Source organism: Mauremys reevesii, linkage group 12 (genome assembly GCF_016161935.1).
Source record: "Mauremys reevesii isolate NIE-2019 linkage group 12, ASM1616193v1, whole genome shotgun sequence".
Classification (NCBI taxonomy): Eukaryota; Metazoa; Chordata; order Testudines; family Geoemydidae; genus Mauremys; species Mauremys reevesii.
Window position 1 is genome coordinate 19,969,711 of NC_052634.1, and position 27,496 is coordinate 19,997,206.

Sequence of the window (27,496 nt, forward strand, 5' to 3'; positions counted from 1 at the left end):
TCTATATTTGCAGCCAATATGGTAAGAAGGTTGTCATGAAAGGGGTCTATGGAGAGGTTCTGATTGGCTGATTATAATTATGCTATCTCTAGATGTGTATCATTCTTGTAGTTGACGTTATGAATATTGGCTCTGTGCTGTCTGTATTTCAAACTTGTGCTCTGTTTCTGGGGAACATCCCAGCCAGACAAGTTGCTGTCAGTTCTGCCTAGCCTGCTTGATGGCCCATTAAGGACCATCAGCTATACAATTGACCCATTGAGAGAAGGCAGATATGCCTTGTGACTCAGCAAGGTATGCAGGGACCTGCCTATGGACAGAAATTTAAGGTTTTTCTATGCAACGTGCTTGATAGAGTGTCCTTGGGACAAAGAAAGCAAAGACCACATGGCAAGAGACTATAAAAGGCTGATGCCTCATCTCCATCTTGTCTTCAGTCCTGCTTCATACCTCTGGAGGGACTTTGCTACAAACTGAAGCTCTCTACAAAGGACTGAATGACCCATCCCAGCTGTGGATGTACTCCAGAGACTTCATTTCAACCTGCAGTTTATTCCATCACTGCTACAAGCCTGACCCAAGAACTTTGCCATTACTGGATGTGAAGGGTTAAAATCCATGTGCATTTTATATAACAACCCGGTTTATTTTGCCAGCTCTTTTCCAGAGCCAAAGTCCAGAGTATGGTCAAGGGACCAGAGGCCTAGAAAATAGTGATCAGCTAAGAGAAAGCTGGGTAAACAGAAAGCCTTGCTTGCTAAGATAGGCCTGGTCAGCAAATTGCCAGGTGTTGGAGCTAAGAACTAAAGAATTGTGTTTTATTCAGAGTTGCAGATTGAACAAAGAATCCCTGTTCCTATTGTGTTAGTCTCTTCTGTAGGGAGACGTTCTTCCCACAGATACAACCTTGAGTTTACGAGAAGTTGGCACATGTCAGTATAAGATATGGCATCCTTCCACCTCCCTTCCCAGGGACCAATGCCTGCCTTAAAACACACAAAAAACAATCTTTATTGCCATATATTTTCATTGTTTCTTTGCTTTAACCCCTAGGAATGTACCTGTTGGACAATCAAAGGAGTTGCTCAATTCCTATGGACCCCAAATCAGAATTCAAGATTCATTATTTTATACTACTAACATTTTATCAAAGTATTCATTAAATGTTAACTTGCTAACTTGAGACCATGGGCGGAGACATTATGTAACCTGTTAACCATTGGCTACTGTGCTATCTTGTCTTGCTGCAAAACCTGTCCCGGAGTGTGGAACTGCCTTCCCCATCACTTTCCCCCACCCATGGAAAACCTATATATTCTATTGTAATCAATTGACTGACAGTGTCTCTGAGCCTAATAAGCAAGGTGACACTCCACCAGCGCTGTGTGTAATAAACTCCTCTGCTTGACCTCTACACGCTGTGGATTTCTGTCCTTCAGAGAACAAAGAGAGAGGTGGAGGCCAGGTGACCAATTTGCCTGGGAAACAGAACAAAGGCCAGAAGAGGGACAAATGGGCCCACCTCAAAACTGGGCAAACTGGAAAAGGCAAAAATGGGTCACTCATCTGGTCAGACTGAGGGCTAACGGTGCTGCAAACAGTTCAAACAGCTTCAAAAGTTACTGTCTGGGAATCAGGAAAAAATATTAAAGAAAAAAAGTCTGGCGAGCCCTAGAGGTGTTTATGGTGTTGGTCTCCCTGGCAGATTCTCTGATGGCTCATATGGGCTGAGTGCCAAGAGAAGCTTTTCCCACAGGGCATTCGTAGGGCCACTCCCTGTATGGATTCTCTGATGTTTAGAAAGCGCTGAGGTGTTAGTGAAGCATTTTCCACACTCACTCGTCCCTTTCTGAACATCAGAGAATCCGCACATGGCAGAGGCCCTTTGAATGAGGTGTCTGGGGTCATGTCCCCACCTGGGTTAGGTATCACCTGCTACATCATGTGGTGCTGCCAGCACAGCAAGGAGGTGCCTGGGGCAGCCAACGGAGAGGGGAGGCAATTTGGCCCACTCAGTCCCTCTCGGAGGGAAAGACTTGCTGCCGAAAAAAGTAGAGCTGCCATTGATTGTGGACTCTTCTTTTTTTTTTTTTTTTTTTTTTGATGCTTGGGGCAGGAAAAACGCTGGATCTGGCCCTGTTCCATGGAAAACAAGTTGTTAAATCCCAGATGAGTGGAGTTATATCAGTTCTCAGCCTGAGTCCTTAGGTCTTAATCCTGAGGTTATGTTGGGTTCCTCCGGTGGGGGTGTGGAGCAGCCATTCGTTTTCCTGTTCACACTCCTCTGCGGTGTGAAAATCGGGGAGGGGAGGCAGAAGCCCCACTTCCCTCTTGAAATGATGCCCAGTGGGGGAAGCCAGGACAATGGGGCAGGGGGAGGGTGGCAAGTGGTGGCCAGACTCTTGCCGCCATTGTCTAATCTAGCTCAGGGTCCAGCTCAACCTCCTCCCCACGCCACTGGCCCCGAGTCCCCTTCCACCACCAGGTCAACCGGGGCACTAGGGTGAGGCAGGAAGTCAAGCTGAGCAAGGCAGGAAAAAGCGAGTCTTGTCTTCATGGGCACCTCACAATGACGTCCTTTTTGTGTGCAACTGCTGCAAAAACATCCAGGACAGAGAAGCAACAGGCCAAAATACTGCTCTACAGCTGCCAAAGTAGCTCAGTTGGGAGAGCGTTAGACTGAAGATCTAAAGGTTCCTGGTTCAATCCCAGGCTTTGACAGGTTCTTTCATTCTCTTTGTACAGGGGGGCAGCTTGTTCTCTGGCAGCCCAGTGGTACTTGCACCCAAGGTGAGCAGAGCTGCTGTGGGGCAAAGCAATTTTGGGGGCCCCTTCCATTAAAAAAAGTTGCAATACTGTATTCTCATGGGGCCCCTGTGGGGCCTGGAACAAATTGCCCCACTTGCCTCCCCTCTGGGTGGCACTGAAAGCGTGTCTCTGATCTTGGGCTCTGCAGTAGGAAAACATAGAATGGGCTTCTGCCCCTAGTTGGCCCACCTGACTTTTAACAAGGAGAGATGGGAGCTGTCTTTCCCAACATGGCAGGAAGAGAGCAAGGTAGGGTGACCCTCAGGAATGGTGCCAGAGGGCTGCTGGGCAGTGACAGGCAGGGATTGGGGATGAAAACTCCTCTGTGCAGCTGAGCAAGGGCAGTGCCAGGGAAGGGGAATCTGTAAAAGTGGCCCTGTGGAAGGTGGCAGGGATTTGGGGGCCCAGGAGGAGGCGCTTGATGTTCAGTGCCTTGGAGCAGCTGGACTTCGCCATGGTGAGTGTTCAGGAAATGCATATTAACAACTCTAGGGTAGCTCAATAGGCAGAGGGTGACTGGAGGAAGGGCCTCCTGGCCAGGGAAGAACGATGGGGCTGGAGTCTTGTTTTTCACATTCGCGGTGCGAGTACAGAAGGGGCTGGAGCTCCCACCAGGGAGGGTATTACTGGTGGGCTTTGTGCTCTGTGGCACTGGTTACTGCTATATTAGTGTGTATGGTCCCCAGTTAAGGCATGAGAGGAAAGATCAAAGGCTCCCTTCCTCTGGGCTGCATGATGTTTGTTGTTCGGGGGGGCGGATTTTAATTATGTCAGCCGGCCTGAGCACCGCTGGTCCCGTTTTCCCAACCATCAGAGGAAACATTTTTACAATGAGCACTACCTGGCGCAGGTCTGTAGTGAGGTCGGCTTAGAGGAGCTCACTCCAGCCACAGAGGGGGTTCACCTTTCTGCGGGGACAGACCAGGACTCGCACTGACCGTATTTCTGCTTAGCTTTTTTGTCTTTTGCATGTTGCTTCTCAGATTCTTTCTTGGCCTGACTTGTTACACTTTGGCACTTAACAGGCCAGAGTTTGTGCACTTTCCTATTATCCTCACTAGGATCTGATTTCCAAATTTTGAGGAATGACTTTTTGCCTCTAACAGCCTCCATTACTCTGCCGTTTACCTAGAGTGGTGTTCTGCTGATCGTCCTATTGTCATTTCTAATTTAGGGCAAACGTTTCATCTGAGCCTCTGGGTATGTCTACACTACGGGACTATTCCGAATTTGCATAAACCGGTTTTGTAAAACAGATTTTATAAAATCGAGTGCGCGCGGCCACACTAAACACATTAAATCGGTGGTGTGGGTCCATGGTCCGAGGCTAGCGTCGATTTCTGGAGCGTTGCACTGTGGGTAGCTATCCCGTAGCTATCCCATAGTTCCCGCAGCCTCCCCCGCCCCTTGGCATTTCCGGGTTGAGATCCCAGTGCCTGATGGGGCAAAAATCATTTTCGCGGGTGGTTCTGGGTACAGCCTCACCCCTCCCTCCCTCCCTGACAGCGGCAGACAACCGTTTCGCGCCCTTTTTGCTTGGTGAACCGTGCAGACGCCATAGCACAGCAAGCATGGACCCTGCTCAGCTCCATACCGCAATCGTGGATGTTTTAAACACCTCGCGCACTCTCGTGCAGTATATGCTGAACCAGGACCTTCGAACCGAGGCGAGTAAGAGGCAGATACGGCAGCGCGGCGATGACAGTGATGAGGACGTGGACACAGAATTATCTCAAACCGCGGGCCCCGGCGCTTTGGAGATCCTGATGGTAATGGGGCAGATTCTATCCATTGAACGCCGATTTTGGGCCCGGGAAACAAGCACTGACTGGTGGGACCGCATTGTGTTGCAGGTGTGGGACGATTCCCAGTGGCTGCGAAACTTTCGCATGCGTAAGGGCACTTTCATGGAACTTTGTGACTTGCTTGCCCCTGCCCTGAAACACCATAATACCAAGATGAGAGCAGCCCTCACAGTAGAGAAGCGAGTGGCGATAGCCCTGTGGAAGCTTGCAACGCCAGACAGCTACCGGTCAGTCGGGAATCAATTTGGAGTTGGAAAATCTACTGTGGGGGCTGCTGTGATGCAAGTAGCCAAAGCAATCACTAAGCTGCTGCTACGAAAGGTTGTGACTCTGGGAAACGTGCAGGCCATAGTGGATGGCTTTGCTGCAATGGGATTCCCTAACTGTGGGGGGGGCGATAGATGGAACCCATATCCCTATCTTGGCACCGCAGCACCAGGGCACCCAGTACGTAAACCGGAAGGGGTACTTTTCAATGGTGCTGCAAGCACTGGTGGATCACAAGGGACGTTTCACAAACATCCACGCGGGATGGCCAGGGAGGGTTCATGACGCTCGCGTATTCAGAAGCACTACTCTGTTTAAACGGCTGCAGCAAGGGACTTACTTCCCAGACCAGAAAATAACAGTTGGGGATGTTGAAATGCCTGTCGTTATCCTGGGGGACCCAGCCTACCCCTTGATGCCATGGCTCATGAAGCCATACACAGGCAGCCTGGACAGTGGTCAGGATCTGTTCAATTACAGGCTGAGCAAGTGCAGAATGGTGGTGGAATGTGCATTTGGCCGTTTAAAGGCTCGCTGGCGCACATTACTGACTCGCTCAGACCTCAGCCAAACCAATGTCCCCTATGTTATTGCTGCTTGCTGTATTCTCCACAATCTCTGTGAGAGTAAGGGGGAGACCTTTATGGCGGGGTGGGAGGCTGAGGCAAATCACCTGGCCGCTGATTACGCGCAGCCAGACACCAGGGAGATTAGAAGAGCACACCAGGAAGCGGTGCGCATCAGAGAAGCTTTGAAAACGAGCTGCATCAATGGCCAGGGTACAGTGTGACTGCTGTGTTTGTTGATGAACACCCAACCCCCTTGATTGACTCAGTCCCTGTAAGCAACTCCCCCTCCCCCTTCGAGTACAGCTTACTTATGCAAATAAAGTCACTCTCATTTTAAAAGCATTTATTCTTTATTTTTTCATTATAAAAAGAGGGAGAGAAGTAAGGGTGTGCTTTGGGAGGAGGAAAGGAGGGATGGAGAAGGCCATTAAAAAAAAAATTCAGAGTAACGGCATCCTTCTGGTTGGGCTGTCCACGGGGGTGGAGTGGGCGGGTGCAGAGCCTCCCCACGCGTTCTTACACGTCTGGGTGAGGAGGCTAAGGAACATGGTGAGGGGGGAGGGTGGTTATACAGGGGCTGCAGCGGCACTCTGTGATCCTGCTGCCGTTCCTGAAGCTCCACAAGACGCCGGAGCATGTCAGTTTGATCACGCAGTAGCCCCAGAGTTGCATCCCGCCACCGCTGATCTTCCTGCCGCCACCGCTGATTTTCCTGCCGGTCTTCCTGCCGCCACCTCTCATCTCGGTTGTCCCTCCTGTCCTCACGTTCATCCCTCCTGTCCTCACGTTCACTGGCCTCTTTCCTGTAATTTGAAACCACGTCCTTCCACTCATTCAGATGAGCTCTTTCATTGCGTGTAACTTCCATAATATCCGAGAACATCTCATCTCGCGTCTTCTTTTTCCTCCGCCTTATCTGTGCTAGCCTTTGGGATGGAGGAGGGATGCTTGAAAAATTTGCAGCTGCATGAGGGAGATAAATATTTAGAAAGATACATTTTACAGAACAATGGTTATACTCTTTCACAGTGAAAAGCACTATTCACCTTACATAGCACATGTGATTTCCCTACAAGGTCGCATTTTTCATCTTAATAGTGACTGCTTGCATCTCTGGGGTTACAGATCTCAGACACAGGTCCAGGCATCAGGATTCAGCTTGCATGCGGCCATGGTAAGCCACTGTCTCAGTGATTTACCCCTCCCCCCCCAACGCATGGCTAATACCACGCTAGCTCCCTGCTAATCAACAACCTTCCCCCACCCACTGCTTGTCCGGTAGCTTTGGGAAGATCGCCTCGCCGGTGACCAAACAGAAAAGATCATCGGCATTTCACCTCCCCTCCCCCCGCTACGTGCAGGAAAGTGGTTTTTTTAAGCTGCTGCATTCCACGAACCCAGTAGAAAAATGGCCACCCCCCTTACTTAAATTCCTGATTTTTAACCAGGTTATCCTGAACGATATCACTTTGCTGAGGATAACAGAACAAGATAAAGAGCGGATGCTTCTTGAATGCCAGCAGTCACCGGGACCATACGCCGCTATGCTTTGCCACGCAATGATACCTGATTACTTGCTACATGCATGGCATGGTAAAGTGTCCTACCATGGTGGGAGGAACAAGGATGCCTTGCCCAGAAACCTTCTGCAAAGGCTTGTGGAGTACCTACAGGAGCGCTTCATCGAGATGTCCCTGGAGGATTTCCTCTCAATCCCCGGACATGTTAACAAACTTTTCTAAGTAACTATACTGTCTGCGAATGCATCCCAAGTCCTCAGGGCAAATCAATCATTAAAAAAGGCTTGCTTAAAAAACACTGTTTGCTATTTGCAAAGGTACACTCACCAGAGCTCCCTTCCAGGGCGTCATTCTCTGGAATAGTTGCTTGTGAGGGCTGGGAGCAGGGTAATTCCGTCAGGGTGATAAAAAGCTCCTGGCTGCTGGGGGTCACGGAGTGCTGTGTGCTCTCTGCGAGGTCTTCCTCTTCTTCTTCCTCTTCATCTTCCCCGTCTGCATAATCCTCAGACATGGCAGAGATTACAACCCCCACCTCGGAATCCACGGTCAGGGGTGGGGTACTTGTGGCGCAGCCCCCTAAAATTGCATGCAGCTCATTATAGAAGCGGCATGTTTTTCGACCTGCCCCGGACCTTCCATTTGCTTCTTTGGTTTTCTGGTAGGCTTGTCTGAGCTCCTTAACTTTCACTCTGCACTGCACGGAGTCCCTGCTGTGGCCTTTAGCAGTCATAGCCTTAGAAATTCTTTCAAATACTTTTTCATTTCGTCTTTTGGAACGCAGTTCTGTTAGCACTGAATCCTCTCCCCATATAGCGATCAGATCCAGTACCTCCCGAGCGGTCCATGCTGGGGCTCTTTTTCGATTCTCAGGAGACTGCATTGTTAACTGTGCTGATGAGCTGTGCGTGGTCACCTGTGATGATGAGCTCTCCACGCTGTCGAAGCAGGAAATGAATTTCAAAAGTTCGCGGGGCTTTTCCTGTCTACCTGGCCAGTGCATCCGAGTTGAGAATGCTGTCCAGAGCGGTCAGTGGTGCACTGTGGGATAGCTCCCGGAGGCCAATACCGTCGATTGCGGCCACACTAACCCTATTCCGATATGTTAATACCGATATTAGCGCTACTCCTCTCGTCGGGCAGGAGTACAGAAACCGATTTAAAGAGCCATTAAAATCGATATAAGGTGCCTCCTAGTGTGGACGGTTGTGGCGTTAAATCGGTTTTACGCTCCTAAAACCGATTTAAACGCCTAGTGTAGACCAGGCCTCTAATTGCGTTGTTTTTAAATGCTCTGCATGCTGCTTGCAGGCACCTAACACTTGTGACAGCAGCTCCTTTTAATTCCCATCTAACCATCTGTACTTATGCCGATAGGTCGACTTTAGGTCTTTAACTTTGAGCGGTAGCTGAGAAGATGGTAAATGGGGCAGAAACCCATTCGACAAACCTCTTCATTTCCTTGTTATTTCCTGACTTCTTTATTCATCCCCTTTTCCTTATTTCCTGGCTGAGGCGGCGGCCTGCCAGGGAGCTCCCCGGCACCTCTGGCTGCCTGGGCTGAAGGCAAGAGGCAGGCCTGGGCATGGCGAGGGCCTCCTGTCCCGGCCTGAGGCTGCAGTGCTTCCTGGTCCCCTTTTCCCACCCACACCGGCTGGCGGCTGCTGCGGGAGAACACGAGGGAGGCTCTCGGGGCGCTGGGCAGCGCTGCGTGTGTGGCTGTCAGGGGAAAGAGCCGAGGCTCCCGACTCGACCTGCCATTGACTCGCGTGGCTCTGCGCGTCGTCAGCCGGGACGTGGCTCAGGCTTGGGCCGCATGGCCGCGCTTTCCTGACGAGGTAGAACCCTGGGTGTCAGGTCGCTGTGCAGCTTTGATCTAAACTGACCAGCAGCCCACAGCCTCCCCCTGGGTCTGCCCCACCTGGTTACTCCTTACAGGCCGACCTTACCCCCCTTCCAGCCCCGGATTCACCCTCTAATCATCCTACTGCCACTCAGAGCCACAGCTGTGGAGGTGCTGAAGGAGGGAGGGGTGACTCCAGGGTGGGGTTCTTCTCTAACGATGGCTGGCAGAAAGGTGGTGCTCAGCTCTGTCAGCGACCTGCCCAGTTGCCTCACTGCCAGGGGATGCAGACATTTCTGTAAGGCGATTAAATGGGGTATTTGGCTTCTGAGTGAATGTGAGAAATGTGCAATTATGAGAGGGAATTTCCATCTATCTTTCTACTGCTCTTCAGTGGCCTAATGGCGAAAACATTAGCTTCCTAAACCAGATATTGTGAGTTCAAGCCCCATCTGGGGTGAAAAACTGCTCTCTTCTTGTATAAAGTACTGGATCTTCAGAACAGTCCTCCAGGAACAGCATCTTCCATTTGACAAATGCTTTCTAAACCCATCAGTAGCAAACAGTTAATACTAGTGTTTGTCTGAGAATAGAGTGAAGGAGAGTGTTTACTCTGACACAGACAGAAAGAGCAAGGCTGTTCTGAAAGAGAATGGATCTGTCTGGAGACAAAGCAGCCCATGAGACTGAGCAACGGTGTGAAAAGAAGAGGTTCAAATATGTTAGGTGTTATGTAGGTTGGCCTGGCAAATTTAGCGCTTGGCTACACTTGCAGATGTAGAGCGCTGGGAGTTAAACCAGCCCTCAGAGACCACAGCAGGGAAAATGCTGCTGTGTGTTTACTCTGACAGCTGCAAGTGCACTGGAATGGCCACACTAGCAGCTCTTGCAAATGCCACAGAGAGCAGTGCATTGTGGTAGCTATCCCAGTGTGCAAGTGGCTGCAATGTGCTTTTCAAATGGGGGGCGGGGGTGGAGTGTGTATGTGGGGGGAGAGACAGTGTGTTTTGGGGGTCTGAGAGTGTGTCAGCATGCTGTCTTGTAAGTTCAGAGAGCAGCAGACCACCCCTCCCCCACCTCTCTCTCTCACACACAGACCCTGCATCATCGGCAGCAGCATTCCCCAGTAATGGTTGCTTTGTCCCGGAGCAGATAAGCAGCCGGCTGTTGGAAACAGAGCTTTGAAAGGGAATATCCGCATGCCGATTTCAAAATAATGACCACAGTGGGCACTTGACTTCAGGGGATTATGGAACGTTTTCAGAGGCCAATCACAGTGCAGTAATACAACACGTCGTCACACTCACACCTGGGCATTTCAGCCGAGGCAAAGTGAGCTTTATGCTTCTCATGGAGGTGGATTACCAGGAGCGCTCCAGCTGCAGAGCCCAGGCGCTCCATGTGCCTTGTGAGTGTGGACACCTCAGGAGTTAGGGCACCCGGGGCTGCTTTAATGGGCTCTAACTTGCAAGTGTAGCCAAGCCCCTAGACTTGCGACCTTACACCCAGGGTTATAAGACAGACATAGTGACCCCCTTACTGGCCTTGGGGAACCCCAAACCCTTGTTACTAAGGGCATTGAGGAGTCTCTGTCCATTAATAACTTCTGGGAGCTCCCCAGCAGGCTGCGGGTGTCAGCCGCCTCCTGCCTCACAGGTTAGACTCTTGGAGCTGTGCCAGCCGCCCCCTCGCTTGCAGGCCCCGTGTAAGAAGCAGGAGGCCTGGTGCTGGCAGAAAAGGGTTTTGATTGATTGATCTCTGTGTGCTGGGCACAGGACGCTCCAACTGTGTCCCTCTGCTGGCTTTTCTTCAGCAGCACCTAGATGCCCTGGCTCCAGGCTAGTGCCTTGCTAGCTCTGGCACTGGCAGGAAGCGCTGCAGGGTGCTGGGCAGCGGCCCTGGCAAACCAGCTGCTGGTAGGTGTCTCTCTCTGGTATCATGGGTCAGTGAGTTCAGCTGTTAATGGAAAGGAGGGGGGGTTATGCTCCCCCAGGGATACCACTGAAGGCTCCTTGTGGGCTCCTCAAGGTCTGCTGGGAGCCGTGTTGTCCCCCTTTTGCCGCCTCGAAGGCTCCCTCTTGGACACAGTGGGGTCACCTGCTGCCTACAAGAGTGTGGGGGGCCACGCTGCAAAAGCCCATCTCCAAGCAGCCACGCCAGAGGCTTAGGCTTAATCCTCAAGGCCGAGCGCAAAACCTTCAGCCGGGAACGTTTCGCTCCCTTCCTGCCTCTGCCCAAGGAGCAAGGGAGAAGTGGACGAGACAGGCCGGCTCAAAGACGCCTCCCTCCCACTTCCCTGTACGCTGTGCAAAGCTCTTGGCCTGCCTCGTGCCTCGTCCGGAAAGCGCGGCCATGCGGCCCAAGTCTGAGTCGCGTCCGCAGCCTGGCCCGCCCTGCCCCGGCTGACAGCGCGCAGAGCCACGCGAGTCAATGGCAGGTCGAGTCGGGAGCCTCGGCTCTTTCCCCTGACAGCCACACACACAGCGCTGCCTAGCGCCCCCAGAGCCTCCCTCGTGTTCTCCCGCAGCAGCCGCCTGCCGGTGTGGGTGGGAAAAGGGGACCAGGAAGCACTGCAGCCTCAGGCCGGGACAGGAGGCCCTCGCCACGCTCAGGCCTCTTGCCTTCAGCCCAGGCAGCCAGAGGTGCCGGGGAGCTCCCTGGCAGGCCGCCGCCACCTCAGCCACCTCTTGCCTCACGGCCTAGGCTCTTGGTGCTCTGCTGGTCACCGCCTCGCTTGAAGGCCCAGAGGGAAAACAAATGAGCACACAGGTAGTAGAGGATGGTTTTGATCCACTGACCTATGGGCCCAGCACACTTCCACTGCACCACTCTGGTAGCTTTTCATCCTCTTACCACCCAGCCGCCACTATCCAGATTAGTGCCTTACGAGCTCTCGCGCTGGCAGGCAGATGCGCAGGCTGCTAGGCAGATGCGCAGGCTGCTAGGCAGCTGCCCTGGTCACAGGATTTTACAGCTTATAGAGGGTAAAAGGGATCTATTTGGAGTTTGGACCCCATTGGGAGCTGGGAAGCCGGTTTAAGATCGGGTGGCATAAGGAATACACAATCTGCAATAGCCCCGATTGGGGGTAAAGGGCTTTGGTGTGTGGAAGGGTGCAGGGTTAATTCGGTTTAACACTGCTAAATTTGGTATAAACACGTAGTGTAGAGCAGGCCTAACAGGGATCTCTGGGGAACAGACGTCATTGCTTTAAGAGCAGATTGCTTAGTGTGTACATCTCTTCTGAAGCACGTTAGCACCTTTGGCTCTTGCAATGTGTGCTTCTTGTGCGTAACTGTTCCGATGCATCATTCCAACGTAGCCAGTTCCAGTTTGTTAGTCCCGCCTCTGTGAGTACAAGCTATGGAAGAAATATCTGATTGGCTGAAGAGGTGTTCCTCTCTTAGTTAGAAGAAGTGATTGGTGAAATTTGAGAAAACGTTTATTTGTAACAGAAGCTAAAGAGGCATTTTAAAAAGTTTCTTCATATGTTAGGTGCCACAATGAGACATGCATACAGTGTGCTGTTTGTCAGTCTCGCTGTCTCTGTGATCATAGTGAGATTTGATGTATTAAATTACACACTGTAACCACTAAATATAGGCACTCTAGACGTTAGACTATAGCCATGGGAGGTTGTTTTAACACAAAGTGATTGGTCTCCCTAAGTAGTGTCTGTTACAGCTATCCCCCTATTCCATTTTGTCTGTTACAGCTATCCCCCTATTCCATTTTGTTTCTTACCGCTGTCCCCTTACTCCATTTTGTTTTTGTTCTCCTCCTGTGGCTGCCCCTCCCTGGCTGTTAAGTTGTTTACCAGGGCCACTGCCCTTCTCAAAGGGAGGGCCCCTTAAGTCGTTTACCAAGAGCCATTGCCCTTCTCAAAGGGATGGCCACTTGTGCTGCGTGCTAAGTGGGACCACTGCCCTGTTCAAAGGGTTAGTCCTGTTATCAACGTGTTAAACCTGGGCTTGGTATAGGGTAGGCAATGTCCAGAGCTGCAAGACCTAAAGTGGCCACATAGCTGAGCATATGAGTCATACCTGTGAGCTCAGAACTTGCCCAGGCATGTCCTGTGCCTACCTGCAGTTTTTCCCTGTGTCTCCTCCCCTGTGAGAGAGGGAGCCTATCAGGATTACTGGTGGGAAACTGCGTAAGTTTGCCTTTATAACCAGACATTTTCTGATCAGACCTCAGAAAGGTTTCTGCATTGCTGCCTGGTCTGATCAGCCAGGGGTTCTGGGGGGTCCTTTCTCCGCTCTCGTTTTATTTTTGAGCATACCCCCATTTTTAACTCCCCTCCCACGAACAATGAATTTTGCCTGGAGATCTCCTGATTATTGTAAGCGAATTGAGTCCTCTCTGTGTCCTCTGATGCTGCTGCTGTTCCTGTCTCTGCCTTTGCTGCTGCCCTGGTAAGAATCCTTCTGAGAAACTTTCTATACTTTTATTTTATTATTTTAGCTGCTGGCCTTGTTTCCCCAGCAGACAGACCCAAGCTAACTCCTTGGTCTGTATCTGTAATCTGCTTCTAGCTCCACAGCGCCTTTGCTGCTAGAAATAAGCCTGCTTGCAGCTGCCCCACTGCTGCAGCCACCACTGGGCACACACCACTGTGCCCTCTGGAACTACCCCTAGTATAAGGTGCACCCATTAGGTTAGGTTTAGCCTTTAGTCTAGATAAATTGTAATTTCATTTTGCATAGCTGTGGTTAAGTTAGGCTTAGAGAATTGTTGCATTGTGTTTGTTACTTGCTAATTTGTGTAGTCTTGGTTAAGTTAGATCATAGATAAGATTTTGCTGTGTTCTGTATAATTGTGATTAAGTCTGTCTTCCCACTGTCAGCCCCCCTCCCCCCTGGGCTTCCCCAGTCACTTACAGTCTGTTTGTTCTCTGTGTCTCTCTAAGTTTAAATCTCCCTCCGCAGTGCCTTTGCCTTGTGCTCCTCTTCCCCATCCCAATCTAGCATAAAACCCCATTGGTTACTTTTTTTCCCTCTGATACAACTCACATTCTACATTTACACCACTGTGACACATTTTTACCTAGAATTGTTTCCTATTTAACATATTTTATCCATAACTGTTAGTTGGTTAGGAGTACTTGTGGCACCTTAAAGACTAACAAATTTATTTTAGCATGAGTTTTCGTGTGCTACAGCTCATTTCTTCGGATGCACAGAATGGAACACACAGACAGCAGATATTTATGTGTGTGTTCCATTCTATGCATCCGAAGAAGTGAGCTGTAGCTCACGAAAGCTCATGCTAAAATAAATTTGTTAAGGTACGTCTACACTACGGGACTATTCCGAATTTGCATAAACCGGTTTTGTAAAACAGATTTTATAAAATCGAGTGCGCGCGGCCACACTAAGCACATTAATTCGGTGGTGTGCGTCCGCGGTCCGAGGCTAGCGTCGATTTCTGGAGCGTTGTACTGTGGGTAGCTATTCCCTAGCTATCCCACAGTTCCCGCAGCCTTATTTCCGGGTTGAGATCCCAGTGCCTGATGGGGCAAAAATCATTGTCGCGGGTGGTTCTGGGTAAATGTCGTCAGTCACTCCTTCCTCCGGGAAAGCAACGGCAGACAAGCCTTTCGCGGCTTTTTTCCCTGGATTGCCCTGGCAGATGCCATACCATGGCAATCATGGAGCCTGTTTTGCCTTTTGTGACTGTCACCATATGTGTGCTAGATGCCGCTGACAGAGGCGATTCAGCAGCGCTACACAGCAGCATGCTTTTGTTTTTGCGTACAGCAGAGATGGTTACCAGCCATACTGTACCATCTACCAATCCATAAATTGGTAAAAAGATGATCATGGTTACTAGTCCTTTTGCACTGTGCTATCTGTTGCTGTCATAAGTGCCCCTGGCTGCTTTTAGCCAGGGGTGCAAAAGCCAAAATTGGGAATGACTCCCTGAGGGAATTCTTCCTTTATAGTATCAAAAAACAGAATCAGTCCTGCCTAGAATATAGGCAAGTGTACTAGAGAGCCACTAATATCATAGAACCAGAGAGCACAGCTGCTCTGTGTTAGAGCCTGCAGGAATGATGAGCTGTATGCTATTCACAGGGGGTGCTCCTGCAACAACCCCACCTGTTGATTCCGTTCTTCCCACAGCCTTCCTGGGCTACCATAGCAGTGTCCCCCCACTTGTGTGATGAAGTAATAAAGAATGCAGGAATAAGACACAGTGACTTGTTAGTGATAAATGAGTGGAAGGCAGCCTCCAACTGCTATGATAGTCCAGACAGGACATTAAGGAGTGTGGAGGAGAGGAGCCCAGCATCCTGCTGCTAGTCCAGGGGCAATTGAATCTTTTCTTTACACATGAAGGGTGGGGGCTGATGAAGCTCAGCCCCCTGTTGCTATGATGAAGACAGTTATCAACCATACTGCACCATCTACCATGAAAAATTAGGTGTACATGACATTGGGGGACCTGACAGATGCTAGTCAGCATGGTTACTAGTCCTTTTGCACTGCACCACATGCCAAAAAGCTCATGATGATGAGAACAGATACCAGTCATATTGCACCATCAGCCACCCATAGCAGGGGAGGTGGGAGTAAGGATGTTGGTGTTGACTGCTGCAGCATTGCGTCTATCTGCAGCATTCAGTAAAGATAGGGTGACATGTTAAATAGTCAACAGAGGATTGTTTTCACTTCTGGTGGTGGGTGGGGTGTGTGCGCAAATTGCCGAACTATGCCCTGACCCACCGCAGACACTGTGTTTGACCCTAGAAGCATTTGGAGCTCATCCAAGAATGCAAATACTTTTCGGAGACAGCAGGAACTGTGGGATACCTTGCGTCCTCATTCCCCCCTCCCTCCATGAGCGTCCATTATATTCTTTGGCTTTCCGTTACGCTCGTCACGCAGCTGCGTGCTGAGTCTGTGCTATGCCGTCTGTCCGTAGATTTTTTTAAAATACTTTGGACCAGGCGTAAAATTACAGTAATTACCCTAATTAGATGCAGGAGTCTCCGAGCGAGATCACCCTGAGGAGGGTCACTGAAGGAGATAGAGAGCACATGCTGCGTGAAAGCTAGCACGAACCAGGGCCAGATGCAGCCGTGCTCGGGGAGGCAGTGCTCCCTGAGTACCTCATGAAAGCCTTGCGCGGAAAACTGTGCTACCACGGAGCACCCAATAAGGCAGCTCTCCCCAGGAACCTCCTGCTGATGCTTTTCGATTAACGCAAGGAGAGCTTCGTGGAGATCTCCAAGGATGATTTCTGTTCTATCCCCATATCTAGAGAGACCTCCTTTTCACACAGTTAAGATTCCTGTTATATTAAGAATAAAAGTTAACATGGTTAAAGCACTTACCGACTGCTCCTTCCCCTGATTCAGGTTAATGGCCGGGGAGGGTTGTTGGGGGCAGGGGCGGCTCTACAAATTTGGCCGCCCCAAGCAGTCATGCCCGGGAGGCGCCCCCGAGCCGCGGAAGCAGCGGACCTCCTGCGGGCATGACTGCGGAGGGTCCGCTGGTCGCGCGGCTCGGCTGCGGACGGTTCGCTGGTCCGGCGGCTCCGGTTGAGCTGCCGCAGTCATGCCTGCGGGAGGTCCAGCCGAGCCGCGGGACCAGCGAACCGTCCGCAGTCATGCCTGCGGCAGGTCCGGTCGTCCCCGGGCTCCGGTAGACCTCCCGCAGGCATGACTGCGGCAGGTCCGCCGGCCCAGCCTGCCGCCCCCTGGGAAAGGGCCGCCCCAGGCGGGTGCTTGCCCCGCTGGGCTCTAGAGCTGCCCCTGGTTGGGGGATCTCCGTGACGGTGATGAATAGATCCTGGCTGTTGGGGAAACCAGCGTTGTAAGCGCTCTCGCCTGCCTCGTCCTCCACAAACCCTTCCTCATCTTCCCCGTCCGCGAACATCACCGAGGAACTGGCCGTCGACACTGTCCCATCGTCAGAGTCCACGGTCATTGGTGGGGCAGTGGTGGCAGGCTCCGTAGCGTCCGTTTGCCGCTTTGATTTTTTGGTAGCCTTGTCTGGGGTCCTTGATTTTCACGCGGCGCTGCGTTGCATCCCGCCTGTATTCTCTGTCTCTCATGGGTTTGGAGACCTTCTCGTAGGTCTTCGCATTCCCTGTTTTGGAGCACAGCTCCGAAAGCACAGACTCCTCGCCCCACACACCGATCAGCTCGAAGAGTTCCTAGTCAGTCTATGCTGGATCCCTCTTTCTATTCACAGATAACATGAACTCCTCTGCTGGAGAGCTCTGCATCGTTGCAGGTGCTGCGGAGCTCACCCCGATGTCCAGCCAGGACGTCAGATTCAAAGTGCCCAGACAGGAAAATGAATTCAAATTTTCCCGGGTCATTTCCTGTGTGGCTGGTCAGAGAATCCAAGCTCGGACTGCTGTCCAGAGCGTCAACAGAGTGGTGCACTGTGGGATAGCTCCCGGAGCTACTAAGTTCGATTTGCATCCACACCTAGCCTAATTCGAGCTAGCCATATTGAATTTAGCGTTACTCCACCTGTCGGGGTGGAGTACCAAATTCGAACTAAAGAGACCTCTAGTTCGAATTAAATGGCTTCCTGGTGTGGACGGTTGAGCGGTTAGTTCAAATTAACGCTGCTAAATTCGAATTAAAGTCCTAGTGTAGACCAGGCCATAGAAAGCACTAGCAAATTTGTAACAAATTAAAATTCATACGTTGATTTGTTTATACTGTTCTCTATACTATACACTGAAATGTAAGTACAATACTTATATTCAAGGGATTTATTTTTATAAATATTGCATCTGATTTTGTAAGCAAGTAGTTTTTAAGTGAGGTAAAACTTGGGGGTATGCAAGAGAAATCAGACTCCTGAAAGGGGTACAGGTGTCTCTAAAGGTTGAGAGCCACTGATTTAGTGCAGGTACCACCGGTAACATAGAACCCTGCAAAAACTTCTAGTGCAGATGAATTTGAGAGCAAGCCAGAGAGAAACCGCTGCGGAGCATGCTAGAAAGGGCTGACCTGTCCGGATTGTCTGTACCTGACAAGCTGTCATGTGCTACAGAGGAGCCTGTGAGAGGTATGGCAAAGCAAGAGGGTTTGATTAGTTGCTAGGAGCTCCACATACTAATCAGGAGGTGTATTTCTGTAAATAGTGGCATAAACATCTTCTAATGGCCAGTGTGCTAAAGCTGTCTCAATTGTGCTTAATGAAATGGGGACCTGGTTTTAGATTTTTGTTCTTTAATTCGCTGGGGGTGAAACCCGTTGTATGAAAACATTCACCGTGGGAAGAAAGCTTGTGCATATTAGCCTGGATGTGTAGCCGAGGACAGTTTTGTTAAGACTTTACTTTCATGGATCATTTCTATAGTTTGTAACTAAAGAAGTGTGGTTGAAAGTGTCTGACCTTGCTAACCATGATGAGGAGTTAAAGTGTTCTTTTCTGAGCATAAAGTGGGTGGATAGTGGTGCTTTAATGTATCTGCTGTCTGCTAGTGATGAGTGTTCCCACTTTCCTTTTGGGAAGCAGAGAAGAAGAGAGCACAGACTGAGTGGTTAGTCCTTAAAAAACAAGTTTAAAAATAAATGTTTGGGTTTTCTTTTCTGTTATCTGAATTTGTTTAAAGCTTTTGTTCAGTTCTCTTTAAGAAAAGTAAAGGTAGTGTGAAAATGGTGTTTTAAAAGTTTCTAGTTCAGTACATACTGAAAGATTTCTTTATGCTGCTCTCCCTTTTTTTTTTTTGTAATCTCTTTCAGAATTTAGATAGGGTTCTGTGTCTGCACGTTCTTTTCCTTTTCCACTTGCCTCTCCGCTTCTCGGCAATGTACACCCCTCGGCAATGTACACCTGGGGGGGTGTACATTGCCGAGCTATGCCCTGAACCACCATGGACACTGTTTGTTTGACCCTAGAGGCACTTGGAGCTCAGCCAAGAATGCAAATGCTTTTCGGAGACTGCAGGAACTGTGGGATAGCTTGAGTCCTCCAGTCCATGAGCGTCCATTTGATTCTTTGGCTTTCCGTTACGCTTGTCATGCTGCAGTGCGCTGAGTCCCTGCTATGGCATCTGTCTGGAGAATTTTTAAAAATGATTCTGAATTTCGTCTTCTATAACGGAGCACTGATAGAACGGATTTGCCTGCCCTTACTGCGATCACATCCGCATGGTCCATGCTGGAGCTCTTTTTTTATTTTGATTTCGGACTGCATCGCCACCCGTGCTGATCGGAGCTCCACGCTGGGCAAACAGGAAATATTCAAAAGTTCGCGGGGCTTTTCCTGTCCACCTGACCACTGCATCCGAGTTCAGATTGTGGTCCAGAGCGGTCAGTGGTGCACTGTGGGATAGCTCCCGGAGGCCAATACCATCGATTTGCGGCCACACTAACCCTAATCCGATATGGCAATTCCGATACTAGCGCTACTCCTCTCGTTAGGGAGGAGTACAGAAACCGGTTTAAAGAGCCATTTATATCGATAAAAAGGGCCTCTTGGTGTGGACGGGTGCAGCGTTAAATCGGTTTTATGCTCCTAAAACCAGTTTAAACGCGTAGTGTAGACCAGGCCTTAGTCTTTAAGGTGCCACAAGTACTCCTGTTCTTTTTACGGATACAGACTAACACGGCTGCTACTCTGAAACCTGTTAGTTGGTTATATGCTGCTGTGACACACCCTTTACATAGAAATTGTTAGCTACCTGTTACATTTATATTTCAGTGTTAATTGGTTACCCACCATGTTGTATCCTACTGTATTGTACCCCACTATTGAAACCCCCCTACTGTTCACCAAAAGAAACCCCTCCCCAATTGTCTACCGTAACAAACCCCACACCCCTCACTATTGAATTTTCCCTGTTTTTGCATTTTCTTAATAAAGTTTATTTTGCACCCCACCAGTGCAGTAATTGTCCCCCAAGATCCCCTACCTGCTGGCAGGGACAAGTAGGAGGATGAGTTAAAGTGCTTTTTCCTAAGTGTAAAGCAAGTAAGCAGTATTGCTTTGATGCAGTTGTTGTCTGTTATTGATGATTTTTCTTTCTTCTCTCTGGGGAAGTAGAAGGGAAAGAACACAGACTGAGTGGTTAGTCTGTATAAACTACATTAAAAAACATTTTTTGGAAGTTGGTGTTTAACTTCTGTTTCTGATGTGTATATTTAGAGAAGGGATGTAGTGATTGTAACTAATTTTTAGTATATGTATTGCTTCTGTATTGTGGGAGGATGTGGGTGTTTTTCAGTGAGTTTTCTAATAGCACGAGAGAAGAAAATGCAGTGTAAAAATACAACAGTTTTTTATGTAAACAGTTGCTTAGTTGAACCTCTAATTGTTTAAACTTCTAAGTCCACCTTTTTATGCAGTGTCCCTCTCTTTTGTCCTCCCTCGTTCTAGTTTAAACTTATAGATTCATGCATATTAATTCTGCAAGTTCTCTCCACTTTCCACTTTTTCTTCTTTTCTCCACCCTCTCCCCCATTTCGAGTAGCCCCTATTTCTACCCCTAATGCTCTGCCAGTTTGTTGGTATGCAACTTTCTCGGAGCCTCTCTGAGCCCTTAATACAGTGCGTAAGGTGGAAGTGGGGGAGGAGAAAATGGGACCCACAGAACCCCTGGCAGGTAAGGGGACTGGGAGAGCTTGACTTGGGAAGGAGGGAGGAATGGGGGAGAAGAGGCAAATAGGGGTGCACACAGTCTCTACAGTGGTGGAGAGAATGGGGGTCCTGAAATGAAGCGAGGGGATAAGTGGAGGTACACAGAACCCCTCGTCCTATGGAGATTGGAAGAACCTGGCATGGGGGGAAGGGAGGGTACACAAAGACCCCGGCATGGGGGAATAGAGGGAACACAGAGTCCCTGCCATGGGGAAGTGGGAATGGGGGTGTGAACAGAGCCATTGGTGTGGGAAGAAGTGTGGGGAACTTGGTATGGGGAGAATAAGGGTGAGGAGATTCTCTGGTAAGGTCTGAGATTGGGGGAATTTCAGGGAGTCCCTAAAAAGAGTGGGATGGGAGAGGGCACATAGGGAGCTTGCGGGAGGGAATTGAGGGGTGCTGGGAGCCTCGGGGGCGGGCAATAAACTCGACAAACTACAAAGTGTGCTCCCCCCACTTCAGTGAAGAACGTGGCCATCTGTTGACAAAAAGGCTGTTTGTAAAAGGTCCGATCCATTTTCTTTCGTGACCACTTGTTTTAAAAAACGAGTCATTACGACGTTAATCAGGGTAGCCGGGGATTGGCAGTAGGGAGGGTGTCTTTGCAGGAGAAATGGCCGGCGCTTAGCTAGAGACGCGCTTTCCAAAGGGATTGTTGGAGGACGATTTTTACTATGTTTTCTTCCAATCCGGCACCGAATAGGCGGGATTGCTAGAATGCAGCTGCTGTCTGGCGCTGATGCCCGCTGCTTCTTCCCGCTGGAGAAGCGGGGGGGAGACAGCATAGACTGGGGGCGGGGTTTGTATTAAATGAATGAATGAAAAAGCTTTAAAATATGACTTTTTAAATTATGCTTTGGGAAGTTTATAACAGCTGGTTTTGTTTCTCAATCTATAGAATACTTAGTTTTTCTAGGCGTTGTTGTGAGGGGTTTGTTCATCAGCCTTTTTTTTATTTGTTTGTGGTGGGGGATTTTGAAAACCAGTTTAGAAATCAGTGGGAATTGAGTGCCCAGATCACTTGTATGGCTTTGAAAATTCTCCTACAGGCAGCTTTAAGCCTTTGCCTTTTCCCGCTTTTCAGGAGAAAAGACTAGTTAAATGCCTGTTATACCTCTACAGATGGTTACAGAACACTCTCCAGGGAGGCAAATATGTCCAGTACCTGACTCCGATGCCAGCTCTCTCTAGCTTTCACTCCAGACTATTTGGCGAGGCTCACTAACAGTTATTGATATTTAGATCGCTATGAATTATGGGTGCTGCTGTTTCAAGGGGGGAAATCGTGGCGATATACTTGCAAAACTCGAGACTTGCTGTCTCCTGGATACACCGTGCAGGGCGCTGGGGAATTGTGCTGAGAGCAGCAATTGAATCAAATCCCGCTGCTCGGCCTCCGCTTTGCAGCATTTAAACGGTTGAGGTTGCACTAGTACGATGTAGGGGCGCCGAGTTTCCACTGTGCTGGGGGGCTGCCCCCCTCTCGGGCTCCTCCCAGGTCCCGCCCCCACCTCACCCCACCCCCCCTTTCCCCAATGCCCCACTCTCGCATTCAGCTCCTCTCCCTCCCCGTCAGCGGGAAGGAGGCGCTGGGGGAGCGCGAGGAGGTGAAGGGGGCGGGGGCTGCTGCTGCTGGGCACTAATGACCATCTGGTTTTTCCCCGGGATGTTCCAGTCTCGAAGCAGCCAGAGGCGGCGCCGGCCCCCGGTAACGTGACACGCGAAGTCTCTAGGGCCGGGGAACCGGAGGGAAGCAGCTGCAGCCCTGGGCTGGCAGAGCTGCGCCGGGCGGGGCTCCGCCTGCGGGGAAACGGGCGCGGCACCGGCACGTGGCAGAGCAGAGCCTGTGAGAGGCGGGGCAGGTTCGGGCAGTAACAGCAAGAGGGTTTGATTGGTCGGTAGGAGCTCCGCATGCTAATGAAGAGGCGTGTTTCTGTAAATAGCGACATAAACATCTTCTAATGGCCAGTGCGCTAAAGCTGTCTCGATTGTGCTTCATGACATGGGGACCTGGCTTTAGATTTGTGTCCTTTAGTTCCCAGGGGGTGAAACCCGCTGTATGAAAACACTCACCGTGGGGTCAAACCGTGTGCGCATTAGCCTGGGTTTGTAGCCGGGGTTGGGGCTTTGAAAGTGAATGTAGGCATCATTGCTATAAATTGTAATTGGGGAATGATGGTTGAAAGCGTCTGATTTCACTAAGCACAAAGAGGAGTTATTGTGTCTCTTCTGAGAGCAAAACAAGCAGCGTGTGTTGCTTTAATATAGCTGCTGTTCGGTATTGATGAGCATTCCTGCTTCCTTTTTGGGTAGCCGTGAGGGAATGAGTAGGGTCTTAGTGAGTAGATCTTATGAAGCAAGTTTAAAAACATGTTTTTGTATTTTTGTTACATTATTCTATTTATAGTTTTTGCTGACAAGTCTGTTAAATGACAAAACTTAATTTGTTTTGGTAGGATTTGGAAAAGAAGTAAATTTAGTGTGAGCATGGTGTTTTAAAGGTTTCTAGTTTGGTACTTACTGATTTTTTTAAAAAATTCCTTTGTGCTGTTCCATCTCTTTTTCTCTTGTAATCTATTTCAGAATTTAGGTGGGTTCCTGTGTCTGCACGTTCTCTTCCTTTTCCACTTTCTTCTCTGCTTTTCTTTTCTTCCCTTCCCATTTTCCTGGAAGCCCCTATTTTTACTCCTACTGCTCTGGCAGGGGATATGCAGTTTTCTCTTGCCCCCAAGCCCATCAGATAATCCACACAGGATCTGAGAGTTGCTGTCTGCTGGCCGTATAGTGGGTAGAGGGTGGAATGCGGAGAAAACCGGCTCACACCGAGCCCCTGCCATTGGGGAGAATGGAGGACCTTGCTATGGGTGGAATCAAACACACAGAACCCCTGCCATGGAGAACCCTGGAATGGGTGGAGGAGACAATGAAGGGCATGGGGGGGAGGGGTTTACATGAGGGATTTGCATATGTCAACATCTCCCATGCCCCACTGGGTGTTTTCCTTCCCATCTTATTTCTTCTCTTTTCTGTTACTCTCTTTTTTTCTGTCTGAGGTAAATTAAAAATCCACACCCCTGAGAGACGTAGTTGAGCTGACCTAAACCCTCCTACAGTAACTCCTCACTTAAAGTCAGCCTGGTTAACGTTTCGTTATGTTGCTGATCAATTAGGGAAAATGCTTATTTAAAGTTGTGTAATGCTCCCTTCTAATGTTGTTTGGCAGCCGCCTGCTTTGTCTACTGCTTGCAGGAAGAGCAGCCCGTTGCAGCTAGCTGAGGGGGGCTTGGGACCAGGATGGACCGGCAGCCCACTATCAGCTCCCCACTCCCCTAACTTCCCTGTGCTGCAGCTGTCTCCAGTTCAGCTATGTCCCTCCCCCCACTGCCATGTGCTGCTCCTGCCCTCTGCCTTGGAGCTGCTCCCCCAGACTCCTGCTTGCTGTGCTGGGGGGAGGGAAGGAAGGGGGGGCTAATGTCAGGGTGCCCCCTACCCCCTGCTCCTGTACCCCACTTACCCTATCTTCCATAGAGCAGGGCTCAGGAGGGAGAGAGCTTGCAGCAGCTGGGGTCTCAGCAAGCTGATCTAATTAACAAGGCAGTGTACTTAAGGGAAATGTGCATATCTCCCTCCATTCCTGCTGCCTTGCAGAGTGAGAGAGTTAATCCTTGAGGGCTCAGCCAATTGCTAGTTCATCATTTAGCAGCAAGGGAAATATCCCACCTTCTGACTCCTCTACCTCAACCAAGCTTCACAATCATCATCACTGTGTATCAGTATTAAATTGTTTGTTTAAACCTTATACTCTTTTGTCTGGTAAAAAAAAATTCCCTGGAACCTAACCTAATAGTCTGGTTTCTTTCATAATCTGAAGTGGATTGAGCATCTAAATCCTTCTACTCCTCTCCCCTCCCCCTCAAATGTGAAGGGGAACAGCCTCAACCTTTTGTCTTATTCTGCTTTGTAGGAGAAAGATGCTCTATGTAAATAGTCATGATCCATTTAGGTTAATTCTTATGCTGAATGGCGGGTAGGAGAGGGTATAAATCATTGGAGACTCTTGCCCCACTCCCTGTGTGGCCTGTGTTTTTCTTTGTTTTAAAAAATGAGACTGTCTAGTTTTTATGTAAATATATTTGGGTGGTTTCACTCATATTTATATTGCTATGAATTTCATGTGCTCTTGTCTCACAGCAGCCATGGGGGGGAAAGCCTGTGGCAATGGACTTTGCAAAATTATAGACTAGTGATTCTCAACTTGTGGCCCAATCGGCAGCTGCAGCCGATGTGGCATCCTCAGGGCCATACAGGTAGTATATAGTGTGTGGATTCTGCTCACATAACACAGAGAAAGTTGCCTATGCAGCTCACAATAGTAAATAGGGTCAGACCAGAAGATATCTTCTTTCCAAGTGGAAATTGTGTAGGGAGAAACAACAGACCTAGTGCAGCTGTGTTGCCACTGTCTACTAGCACTGAAATGGTTCAGAATGCCTTGGGTCAAGTGGCACCAGTTCTAAAAGTAAGGGTGATTTAGTGCTGTGGTTCTCAAACAGGGGTATCTAATGGTTTTCCAGGGGGTACATCAAATCATCTAGATATTTGCCTAGTTTTACAACAGGCTACATAGAAAGCACTAGCAAATTCGTAACAAATTAAAATTCATACATTGATTTGTTTATACTGTTCTCTATACTATACACTGAAATGTAAGTACAATACTTATATTCAAGTGATTTATTTTTATAAATATTGCATCTGATTATGTAAGCCAGTAGTTTTTAAGTGAGGTAAAACTTGGGGGTATGCAAGAGAAATCAGACTCCTGAAAGGGGTACAGGTGTCTCTAAAGGTTGAGAGCCACTGATTTAGTGCAGGTACCACCGGTAACATAGAACCCTGCAAAAACTTCTAGTGCAGATGAATTTGAGAGCAAGCCAGAGAGAAACCGCTGCGGAGCATGCTAGAAAGGGCTGACCTGTCCGGATTGTCTGTGCCTGACAGGCTGTCATTTGGTACGGAGGAGCCTGTGAGAGGTATTGCAAAGCAAGAGGGTTTGATTAGTTGCTAGGAGCTCCACATGCTAATCAGGAGGTGTGTGTCTGTAAATAGCAACATAAACATCTTCTAATGGACAGTGTTCTAAAGCTGTCTCAATTGTGCTTAATGAAATGGGACCCTGGTTTTAGATTTTTGGTCTTTAATTATCTGGGGGTGAAACCTGTTGTATGAAAACATTCACCGTGGGAAGAAAGCTTGCGCACATTAGCCTGGGTGTGTAGCTGAGCACAGCTTTGTTAAGACTGTACTTTCAGGAATCATTTCTATAGTTTGTAACTAGAGAAGTGTGGTTGAAAGCATCTGACCTTGCTAACCATGATGAGGAGTTAGAAAGTGTTCTTTTCTGAGCATGAAGTGAGTGGATAGTGGTGCTTTAATGTATCTGCTATTGATGAGTGTTCTTGCTTTTCTTTTGGGAAGCTGAGGGGAAGAGAACACAGACTGAGTGGCTAGTCCTTATAAAACAAGTTTAAAAATAAATGTTTTTGGGTTTTTTTCTGTTATCTGAATTTATTTAAAGCTTTTGTGCAGTTCTGTTTAGTGGCAAGTCTTAGTTTGTTTTGGTAGAATTTAGAAGAAAAGTAAAGGTAGTGTGAAAATGGTATTTTAAAGGTTTCTAATTCAATACTTACTGAAAGATTTTTTTAAAATTTCTTTATGCTGCTCTCTCTTTTTTTCTTGTAATCTATTTAAGAATTTAGGTAGGGTCCTGTGTCTACATGTTCTCTTCCTTTTCCACTTGCTTCTCCGCTTCTCTCTTCTTCCCTTCCCATTTTTCAGGAAGCCCCTATTTTTACTTCTCCTGCTCTGGCAGGGGGTACGCAGTTTGCTCTTGGCCCCAAGCCCATCAGATAATCCACACAGGATCTGAGAGTAGCTGTCTCTTGGCTGTATAGTGGGTAGAGGGTTCTAAAGCTGTCTCAGGGTATGTCTACACTATGGGATTATTCCGATTTTACAGAAACCAGTTTTTGGAAACAGATTATATAAAGTCAAGTGAACGTGGCCACACTAAACACATTAATTTGGCAGTGTGCGTCCATGTACCGAGGCTAGTATCAATTTCTGGAGCATTGCACTGTGGGTAGCTATCCCATAATTCCTGCAGTCTCACCCGCCCATTGGAATTCTGGGTTGAGATACCAGTGCATGATGGGGCAAAAACAATGTCGCGGGTGATTCTGGGTAAATGTCGTCAGTCAATCCTCCCTCTGTGAAAGCAACGGCAGACAATCATTTTGTGCCCTTTTCCCTGGATTGCCCGGGCAGATGCCATAGCACGGCAATCATGGAACCCGTTCAGCCTTTTTTCACCGTTACTGTATGTCTACTGGATGGTGCTGACAGACATGGTACTGCAGTGCTACACAGTAGTATCCCCTTGCCTTTTGCAAATTAGCAAAGATAGTTGCTAGCCACATTGTACTGTCTGCTGCTTTGCAAATTGACTGTACTATTAGCTGCTGTCATGGGTGCTCTCAGCCAGCCTCAGTGAGATCAGCTGGGGGTGCATGGACAAAAATGGGAATGACTCCCCAGATCATTCCCTTCTTTAAGTTTTGTCTAATGGAGAGTCAGTCCTGTCTAGACTATCAGGCAAGCCAATTAAAGACCCAGACAGGCAAATGGTGGCTCCAGGTCAGAGGCCCAGACATCCAGCAGAAATGATGAGCTGCATGCCATTCTAGGGGGTGCCTATGCAACAACCCCACCCATTGCTTCCCTTCTCTCCCATCTCTCTTGGTCTACCGTTATCCCCCATTTGTGTGATGCAGTAATAAAGAATGCATGGATTTGAAACAACACTGACTTTATTGCCTCTGCAAGTAGAGCTCAAAGCGGGGAAGGGAGGGTAGTCTCCAGCTACTATGATATTCCAGGCAGGACTGAATCTCCAGGAGACAAAGCTTAAAGAAGAGAATGACCTGGGAGTCATTCCCAGAGCACTCACGGGACGACGATGACAGATACCAGTCCTACTGTACCATCTGCCGTCCGGAAGGGAAGGGGATGCTGC

At 49.0% G+C, this 27,496-nt stretch overlaps 3 non-coding genes and 1 pseudogene across 3 annotated transcripts; all 4 read left to right on the plus strand.

Moving 5' to 3' along the window:
* Nucleotides 1-2,648: 2,648 nt before the first annotated feature.
* On the plus strand, nucleotides 2,649-2,721 carry TRNAF-GAA. Its single transcript has one exon. It is a non-coding gene; the product is annotated as a tRNA-Phe (tRNA).
* A 15,386-nt stretch (nucleotides 2,722-18,107) lies between these two features.
* Nucleotides 18,108-18,324, plus strand: LOC120376593. The gene has a single exon (XR_005587450.1). It is a non-coding gene; the product is annotated as a small nucleolar RNA U3 (small nucleolar RNA).
* A 1,392-nt stretch (nucleotides 18,325-19,716) lies between these two features.
* On the plus strand, nucleotides 19,717-19,848 carry LOC120376614 (annotated as a pseudogene).
* Nucleotides 19,849-25,717: 5,869 nt separating this feature from the next.
* Nucleotides 25,718-25,929, plus strand: LOC120376594. Its single transcript, XR_005587451.1, has one exon. It is a non-coding gene; the product is annotated as a small nucleolar RNA U3 (small nucleolar RNA).
* Nucleotides 25,930-27,496: the final 1,567 nt, after the last annotated feature.